This window comes from Dendrobates tinctorius, unplaced genomic scaffold (assembly GCF_039654945.1).
Source record: "Dendrobates tinctorius isolate UK_male_01 unplaced genomic scaffold, ASM3965494v1 ptg000060l, whole genome shotgun sequence".
Classification (NCBI taxonomy): Eukaryota; Metazoa; Chordata; class Amphibia; order Anura; family Dendrobatidae; genus Dendrobates; species Dendrobates tinctorius.
The window spans coordinates 62,614,151-62,624,544 of record NW_027361728.1 but is presented as its reverse complement, the minus strand read 5'-3'; positions in this window follow the sequence as shown (position 1 = coordinate 62,624,544).

The window sequence follows — 10,394 nt, the reverse complement described above, 5'->3', positions numbered from 1 at the left end:
TAGTCTGTTGACTTTAATCTCATAGAACAAATCACCCATTTACAGCCTTCTACTGTCAACTTTTTGTACTTTTTTGAAAACTCAAGCCGACTAGTGCTGAGCGAGAGTGCTCTGCAATGCTCGGGCATAATTCTCGATCAAGCATCAGGGTGATCGGTCAAGCTCATTACTCGATCAATTATTGCAGCTGCTCAAGCACCTTGCTCGAGTGCCTGCCCCGCATGTTTTGTGTCTGTTAGACAGCCAAGAAACATGTGAGGATTACCTGCCACAGACAGTAATGTCATAGCCATGTTGTCTACTGAAATTACTTTGATTGGCCAGCCGCAACTCGCCATCAGGTTTTATATAAGACCCAGTGATGCGATGCTCAGCACACTCTCCTCTGAAAGCAGTTCAGGGAGTGTTGTTAAAGGAGGGAGATCTTTTTTTAGAGCAGGCACATAGGAATTTTTAAATATTGTTATTGCAGTACTTGTATACCACTACTGTACCATTAAAACAAAAGTCCTTTTCAGGGCTATATACTGTAATTTCTATAGTAAAAACACTGTTACCTGCATTCAGTGTAGGGCTAGCTGGTGGAGGAGGGATAGTTTTGGATTATAGGCAGATAGGCAGGGTTTATTGCCTTACAGTCCTTTTATAGGTATACTGCTACTGTAACCTAAAGACAAAAGTCCTTTTCAGGGCTACATAATATCCTTTTTATATTAACACTGGAAAGTTTTCAGTCATATATTATATACCTAATTTAAAGTGTGCAAGGTGTGCGGTAAGGGAAGGCGAAGTGGAAGTGCTAATGATTTTGCACATAGAGGCCAAGGCCGTGGCCCAGGTGAAACTGTGCCTACTGCGGGAGCCCAGCAAATATGCTTATCCACGAGACCTAGCTTCCAGTCCTACTTTGCAGGGGGACATGGGACATCACTCTTGAAGCCAGAACTGTGCGAATTGATGGTTGGTTGGAAAGGCATGCTTCTAGTATGTTGCCTAGGACTTTCCTGTCTTTCACATAGTCCTGTCTCACTAGCCAAGAATGTGGACCACAAAATTCTCACCCTCAACCTTCTTCTCTCCACCTTGGTGAGTCCCAGGAGTCAAGAGATCCCACACTCTGACACACCGAGGAGCTCTTTACATTTCCATTTATTGATTGTGGTCTCTTGCCCTGCGTGTTTCAAGAGGGACATGAGGAGCTCATGTGTAGTGATGACCAAATATTAAAACAGCCATATTCAGAAGAAGACTAAGTAGGGAAATGGCAAATAGTATCTCTAGAAGTAGATTATGATGAGACACAGTTGCCAAGTGATGTTGTTAAGTCAACAAGTCATTAGGATCAGAGTGTGGAAGTGGAAGACAAGGTCGTGGACGATGAAGTCACTGACCCAACCTACGAAGATGCCTTGCAAAGTGAGGATAGTAGTGCAGTCGCAGAACCGCAACAGGCTGCAAGAGTCAATGGGGTAGCCAAAGGGAGAAGGCGGGCAACTGCTCCTCAGAGCACCTGTAAGGGAGGGCCAGTAATGTAGTCGTGACCTGTACTCTGGTGGCAGCTGCGCCCAGGCCTTCCCCTACATGAAACAATACTGTGCTCCTCGGCATACCTGCATCTCCAGATACATCTTCACCCGGGCACTTCCCAGGCCATAGCGGTCCCTCTTCTAGGCAACTCACATCAAGGGAGACACAGTCCGAGACAACTTTAACATTTTCTTTACTTAGGATTTCGCATGTTACATCCACAGTTGGTACATCATCACATTTACTTTCTTCCTGATCTTTCCCTCGCTTGCTGTCACTTCTGTGCAGTACACGCCCAGACAGGACTAGACTGCTTCCCAGTTCCTTCCAGGTCTGACCTCACTACAATGACATTTCCTTCAGCCTGTTTTGCCTCAGACATGAATTCATCAATCACTACATTTGTTGACCCCCCCCGGTGAAGCATCCAGCCCGTCTGTACCGATCTTGTCGAATTGCCAACTGCTTTCATCTCTTTAGTCCAACCAACTTCTGCCCTAAAAGCATTGGCCAGGCGGTAAGGCGCCACATCTTCCTTTTCCTGTTCTGACCCACTGCTAAGACCTGCAGTGGCTGTGGGTAATGTGGGCAATATCGACTTAACGTTATGTGACTGCCAGCTGTCAGGGCCAATAGCCCATGTGGACTCTTGGGCACCCTGGCCCTATCTGACTAAACAACCCTTCCTCATTAACTTTACTCTCGGCAGCCCCTCCTACAATTATCCCACTAAGAACCTACTATCAGACGTCACTAGTATACCCCCACCTAGTGGCCTGCCATATAATTACAACTACCCAGCCTATGGGGAAACTATATGCTAAGAGTGCCCTCCTCTAATATCCCAATAAAGGATGCACTATCTTTCCCTAACTGTACATACACAAATGACACATAATATACATGCAGTATTATCTTACAAGAACATGAGGGAATATATACAGTTATCTATACAATGGTAACATATTCAAGTGGCAATACCATAAGTCATGAGTGGTAATACATCGTTATACATGTAGCAGTACCGCAGGCAATAATCATAAAAACACGTCTGTAAACAATAGGAACTGGAAGACTGTCAGAGGGAAGGGAGACATAAGAGACATCATATCTTACCCCCTTACACACCCACATATGGCAAGTTCCCAGGGCAAGGAATAAGTGTTCCCCAGTCTTGCGTTTTTTAAAGAAAGTGCAGACAATAAAAGAATGGTCATTTGTAACCTGTGCCATACCAAGATCAGCAGAGGCCTGGCTACTCACAGACTGACCACCACCAACATGCTCAAGCACATGTTATCAAAGCACCCAGCTAGGTGGGTAAAATGTCTGGATCCCCAATCGGTGAGACCATTGCCTTTTCCACTGTGCTATGTGCTTTCCAAACCCTTGTCCAGGATGTAGGTGCAAATGCCTCCTGCTCTGCATCTGTCGCTGCACATTCGCAAGTACCATCAGCAAATTCTTTGTTCCAGAGCAGCATTCAGCTGTCCCCACTCCAGGCCTTGGAACTCTAAACGGGCACATTTTGAGACTGCTTGCCCTGGAAATGTTGCTGTTTAGGCTTGTGGACACTGAGGCTTTCTGCAACCTCATGGCGGTGGCCATCCCTCGGTACTCAGTCCCCAGCTGCCTCTGTTTCTCCCAGTGTGCCGTCCCCATCTTACACAAGCCCGTGTCCCAGAACATCATTCGTGCCCTGAACAATTCTGTTACTGGGAAGCTCCACTTAACGACAGACAAGTGAACAAGTGATTGTGGCCAGGGATTTCCCTGATGGCACACTTGATGAACCTCATGGAGACTATGACAAAGTCGGACCCCGAGATGGCAGACTTTCTACCAACGACACCAGTTCCCGCATCTGCTCATCCTTCTCATCCTCCATCTCCGTATTGTCATCTCTGAGCACGTCATCCATATCAGTGGCAAACTAAAAGCACTGCAGCACTGCCTCTGTGAAGTGGCAACAGGTTTACTGACACTAATTTGCTTAAGTGACTAACAGCACACCGAGAGTTGTTGAAAAATATAACAGACTGGACAGATCTGTGGCTCTAATGGCTGAACTTACAACCAGGCATTTCGTGTGTGATAATGGCCGTAAATTTCTGGCAGCTCTGAAGCTTGGAAAGCTCGCACACATATCATGCCTGGCCCACGTGCTCAACTTAGTGGTGGTATCTGAAAACCTGCCCAGATTTGCCTGAGCTACTTGTGAAGGTATGCCGGGTGTGTGCCCCTTTCTGCAAGTCAGCTACAGGTGCCGCCGGTCTGGCAATGTTGCCACATTTCTTGCAAGTGCTAGCTCCCCGACTGGTGTGTAACGGGACTACTTGTTCCACATTACACATATTGGCAAGTCTTTGTGAGCAGAAGAGAGAAGTAGTTGAATACCAGCTACTAGAGTTGAGTGACTTTGGTCGGATGGGTTTCATGAAACAAAATTTGTTTCAGATGAAACTGGTCCGACTAGGGCCAAAAAAGTTGGAGTTTCGTCCGAAACCCGACCCCAATGCAAGTCAATGGGGAATAAAAGTCAGCATTGAGTGGATGAATGTCATCCACTCAATGCCGACTTTTATTCCCCATTGACTTGCATTGGGGTCGGGTTTCGGACGAAACTCCAACTTTTTTTGCCCTAGTCGGACCAGCTTCATCTGAAACAAATTTTCTTTCATGAAACCCGATCTGACCAAAGTCGCTTAACTCTACCAGCTACATGACTGTTGATATTCCAGTCAGCCGATGCACATAACAACCAACGAGAAGGCATGGATGTCTGACATCTATGAGTTGCTACAAAACTTTGAGGAATCAACCAAGATGGTGAGCGGCTATGACACCATAATCAGTGTAACAATCCCGCTTCTGTGTTTACTCAAACATTTGCTGCTCACAATTAAAGAGGAAGCTTTGCATGTGGAAATAGAGGAAGAAAATGCACAAGTTGAAGCTACCCAGCCCAGCCTCATCCCATCTTCTCAATGTAGATTGGGTGAAAATGAGGGGAGAGATGGAGGCTTAGGAGGAGGAGGAACAGGAGATGGTTGTCTGCACTACAGAGGGTACTATCACACTAGCTTCCTTCCCTCTGTTCAGTGTGGATGGACTGAAGAGGAGGAGGAAAGGGAGGAAGAGATGGAGAGTTGTCCTCCTGGGAGGACAGGAATGTCTTGTCTGTTGGGAGTCTGGCAGACATAGCTGAATTTATGTCCCACAGCCTTTCTTGTGATCCTCGCGTTATACGTACTTTGGCCAATACTGATTACTGGTTATTCATGCTTCTCAACACACCCTATAAGGAGAACTTTCCATCTTTCCTTCCTGCAGTGAAGGGGGCTAGTAAAATGGTGCAATACCAGGAGGCCCCAGTCGAACAATTAGTACAAAACTCCCATCTGATAATGCTGGTGGCAGAGGTTAGAGTTCCTAGGGAAACCAAGGAGAGACAAGTGAGACTGTTACGGCTCGGCGAGGCAAGCCTCCTGGAGTGGACCCTCTGGATCGTGGTACTGAGAGGCCCCTGGGTGAGCAAGCCAGGGACCGTTAGGAGCAGGCCCAGGGGTTCAAGTACCACGACAGGCGGTACCAAGAGGGGCAGCTCTTAGGGAAGCAGGAAGCCCCTCCACAGGACAGAGAGAGCACAGGATACCAGGATGGAGCAGGACACAGAAGACAGGACTGGAGTAGGACTGCAGGACCAGGAGAAAACCACGGGACAGCAGGACGGAGTGAGACGCAGGAGACAGGACTGGAGTAGGACTTCAGGAGCAGGAGAGGACCACAGGACAGCAGGACGGAGTGGGACGCAGGAGACAGGACTGGAGTAGGACTGCAGGAGCAGGAGAGGACCACGGGACAGCTGGACAAGTGGGACACAGGAGGCAGGACTGGAGGAACACAAACAGGGAGAGTAGGTAAACTTAGGTAGAGAGGGAACACAGGCCTAATACTCAGTGGAAACACAAAGATCAGGTGCCTCCACTAAAGGAGGGCGGCCTGATATACCCGGCTACAGCCTCCCATTGGTCCGGTGGTGCTTCCGCCGGAGCTCAAAGAGGAGGAAGGACACATGGCCATGGCCTACGGCACATGTGCAAAGAGTGATGAGCCAGCTTGTTGCCTAGACGTCCTTCTCTTGGCTTTTGAATAGATGGAAGGACTTTATTCCATATTTTTCCAACTGTCATGACACTCATGATGCAGTTTGGCAATTTTCTTGGCCGAGAGACTGTTATCGATGAGCTGGATGAGGCTGTTTCTCTTTTCTTGGGAAATCTTCTTCATGGCTGCTCCTAGATTTGAATGAGTGACCTTTTGCTTGGGAATCATCCTATTAATACATTGAACTATTAGGGAATGTGAGATCAGTTTGTATTTTGTAGTACACAGGAAGAAAAAGATTTTTCCATCACCAGGAGCAAAACAGTAACACTGCAGTGACAAGACAAGAATCTGCATAACTAATCATATGGTAAATAGCTGCAAGTCAAATGTATGTATGAGATAGCCAAGATGATTGTCTATAAAATGATGGTAGTCTCATGATCAAAGCAGTTGTGGATGGTAAGATATGGAGCCTGAAAGTCAAATGTTCAAAACATTGTCAGTTTGTGTGTGTGTGTGTGTATGTATATATATATACTGTATATATATATATATATATATATATATATATATATATATAAGCAACCCTAACGACTCATCAAACTCTATTAAAGCCGAGAAAAATTGACTTATATTCATCTGGAGGGTAATGTCACAGTTGGAAGCATTGCATGTGTAGTGGAAACAGGGCTCCTTTTGTTATTTACCAGCCAAGCAGACTGCACGCAAGTACAGTGTGACTTGAAGAAAGCTGCTTTTAAGTTCCTGGACGTTGACTTAAAAAAATCAGACTTAAGAAAGATGATTTGAGAATCCCATTCATATACAATACATAGAATTTCCATTCAACGGTTACGCTGGGCCCTGGGCACAGCTATAAAAGAAAGAAGAAGCGTGTGGTCATAACTATACATGCATTGGGGCAAATAAATGTGTCTGTTGCAGACTGGTTTGACACGCAGGTTTTCTTTTTTTTTAAAAAAGGCCAATTTTTCCTTGACTTTTGTTTGCCAAAAATGATGCAGTCAAATGTAACATTGAATTCTAGAGTGAAAAATAAAATGGAAAAGTGTGTGATGTCTGAGATTTTTGGGGATAGAAGAGGTTTGTTTCTTTTATGTCTTTTCTTTTCCTTTTACTTTTTTTTAATATTTCCAGTAGGTTTCTTTAAATGTCACAAAAAACACTTCTAAAAAATAACATTAAAGGATTATTCATATCTCTGCCTCCCTGCCTTTCATGGCTGAGAAGGAAATAACCTAAAGTCATGGAAACAGCCTAGCAAAGTGAGTTACGCTGCTGGTGAAACTCACAGGTTGGAGAAACAGAGTAATTACTGTAGCTGTGCTATGCTGTTTCCAGCAATCCCACTCATTTTGATGGGAGTTTGGGAGTTATGCAAATAGCGTAACACAGCTGTGCATGGCTGTTTTCATAACTCCACAACTGGTCAGGACCTAGGAGAAGTCATTCCCATTTTGACCACGAAAAACACATATATACATATATATATACACTTGAAAAGAACTACGGTATATGAAAACCACTTAAAATCAATGGGGTTTTTGCAAGTGCTTGAAAATGCAGAACGAAAAAAAAAGTGCGTGAGAAGGGGCCCATCAGTTATACAACTGAGCAGTGCCATTTTAAATATTTTGAAACGCTTATTTTGCTACATTTCTTTGTTTGGCTATATTTCCTTTTTACTGGTTTATTATTATATCTGTAACCTTCCTACTTCACTAGTAATAGATCTTGCCAGTAATAATTTAACAACAGTAATCTAAAAATCACAATCACAAATCAGGGTAAAAGTCACTCCATTTGCATCTCATTAACATAAAAATTAAATAAGAGATTTCTCTAAAAACAGAAACATTGCTAAAATGAAGGCATGAATTTGTTCAGCATTAGGGCTCGCTCACAGTAGCGAGCAAACAGCGTAAACGTGGACGAGTGCTATCGGATGTTTCAGCACCTGTTCCAATGTTATACTGTAGAGCAGTGCCGATTGAGGTTTTTTTCTCATGTTGTGTCGGCAAGAGAAAAAAAAAAATCGCTGCATACTGTGATTGGCTGTGTATATCGGACCCATAGAAGTCTATGGGTGTGTGCAAAATGCGATCTGACTCGTAGTCCGATATACGCAGACTCACAGAATGGAGAAGATAGAGAAATTAACTTTTCCACCTTCTCAGCACCTGTCATCCGATTTTTGCATACCAGAGAATCGGATCACAGAGCTCTGACACTCGGATCACGCTCGCAGCCAAGGGTCATTTGCATATCGCATCCGCTTCTCTCGCATGAGTGAATCATCGGATGCTACTCGCTAGTGAGAGCGAGCCCTTATAGAGACAACATGATGCTGTGACAAAATCCTGCTGACTGGTTCCTTTTAATAGTGGCCTGGATCTGTTGTAAAACTGAATATTGGCACTGGCGATGTTGTGTGTCCTCAAACATTATAGAGGTGAACTAGGTCGCCCGCTTTGGCCCATATAAGGCATCTGCTGAACATATTATTATAAGACATGTATTTAACAATTGTAACAGCACAGATAATAAAATGCCTTGTCTGTGAGTAGAGTTATGTGCCAACAAGGCTCTGAGGAACATGTTGAAACTCTTTTGTCCTCAGGTCTATTATTTGTTTAAAATGTACCTATCATTTAATATTGTTTTATGTTATAGCTGCTGCTATGTATTGCTTTTTGGTGGGGGCCCAGGTTTTGTTCCCCCCACCAATCAGTCAAAACTCTCTGAAGTCCTCAACTCCTGCACACAGAGTGGTGTGTGATATAGTGTTGTTAGCAGGTTGTGGGATGCAGTAACAGACAGAAGGCAGAGCAAGGGTTACCAAATTTAAAGGGAATCTGTCACCCCTTTTTTAGTTATTATATAATGATATCATTCAATTGTGTGTCACATAAGGATTCTCTTAGTACTTTTGCTTCCCCCTGACCCCGCACCTTTCATGCATAAATACCTTTTTTTATATCGGTTCAGATGTATGTAAACTGCCGCTGTCCGGTTTGATGGGCGGGGCTTATTCACCTGCCACAATTTGGATACGCCAATTGTGGGGCGGCTGCATGCTGCTATTTTTAGGCTGGTGAGGGCAAAAATCCATGTGCCTCACCAGCCTGTAAATACCAGCTGTCTGCTTTTTCCTTGGCTGATTAACAAAAATAGGGGGACCCAACACTATTTTTTTTTGGAGGGGATCCCACTATTTTTGCTAAACATCCAAGATAATACCAGGCTGCAGCAGTTTGTTTATCAAGCTGGTAAGGTTCATGGATATTGGTACCAGTCTGAAATACCAGTCCCAGTAGTCTGCTTTACACTGGATGTTTAACAAATATAGGGGGACCCCACACCATTTTTAAAAAATATTTATTTATTAAAAAGGAGGGGACCTCTCTCTGTGCTTTCCTCCACTTCCTGTGTCCTGTACTTCTGGCTGTGTCACAAGATTCACCATTATGTAAATTCGTGTACATGCGTAGTAAGCTGCATTCCTGCACTTAATACGCATGTGACTAGGAAGATAATGCGGTTTTACCGCATCTAATGAAAGTGTATGGGTAATTTGCGCAGCGGAGACAGAGCGTGTCCGCTACATAAATTGACATGCTGCGGTCTGAAAAGACGTGCCACCTGTCCGTCTCCGTGAGTGAGCCGTAGGCATCGGTGCACACATAGTGGGCATGGGATTTCTTGAAAATCTTGAAATCCCATCCACTATGCTGTAACAGCTGGATGCTGCAGGTTGGACATTGCGGATTGCATCCAACCTGCAGCGTTTACAGACCGTGGGAACATACCCCAATATATCTGCAACCAGGAAATCACTTTTTTTTCCTTCCCAGAAGCGAACTTTCAATTAGCTTTATTTCAAGTGACAAAAAACGCATGGGATGAAATATTGCATCAAAAACGCATGCGGAAAAAACGTATCAAAAACGCATGTAAGGCTACTTTCACACTTGCGTTTTTTGCGCACACAAACGCATGAAAAAACGCATCATGCATTTGTGTGCATGTTCGGTGCATTTTTTTTAAAAAACACATGCTTTTTTTGCGCATACGTGCGCATTACAATGCGCACGTATGCGCACCCATAGACTTTAACGGGTGTTTTGCTGTAAGAAAAAAATGCATTGCGTGTGCATGCTTTTTTGGGGGCAAGTCGGATGCACAAAAAATGCAACAGGGTGCATTTTGTGCGCCCGAGCACACACTGCAAAAAAACGCATGCGCATACAAACGCGTACGTGCGCACTCATGTTAAAGTATAGGGGGGAAAACGCATGGGGTTTTTTGCACTAAAAAGCAGCACAAAAAAAGGCAAGTGTGAAACCAGCCGAAAAAAATGCATCAAAAACGCAGGTGACCTGCCATTGACCTCAGATGCAGATTTGGTGCAGATTTCACCTGCATCAAATTCTGAGCAATTACTGAGCCTGATCATGTGCACATACCTGAAGGAGCTGGAGCTGTTTAAGACACTTCTCCAAAAGCAACTGGCAGCTGTAATTGTTGCAAAAGGAGGCTCTACAAAGTACTGACTTTAGGGGAGTGAATACTTATTCACATTGAAGTTTTCAATAATTTTGTCCTATTTGGTGTTTCCTTCACAATGAAAGAAAACCAAATGTTCACAGTTGTAGGCATGTTCTTTACATGAACTGATGCAAACCCTTAAAAAAACAGTGAAATTCCAGGATGTGAGGTAGCAAAACATGAAAACT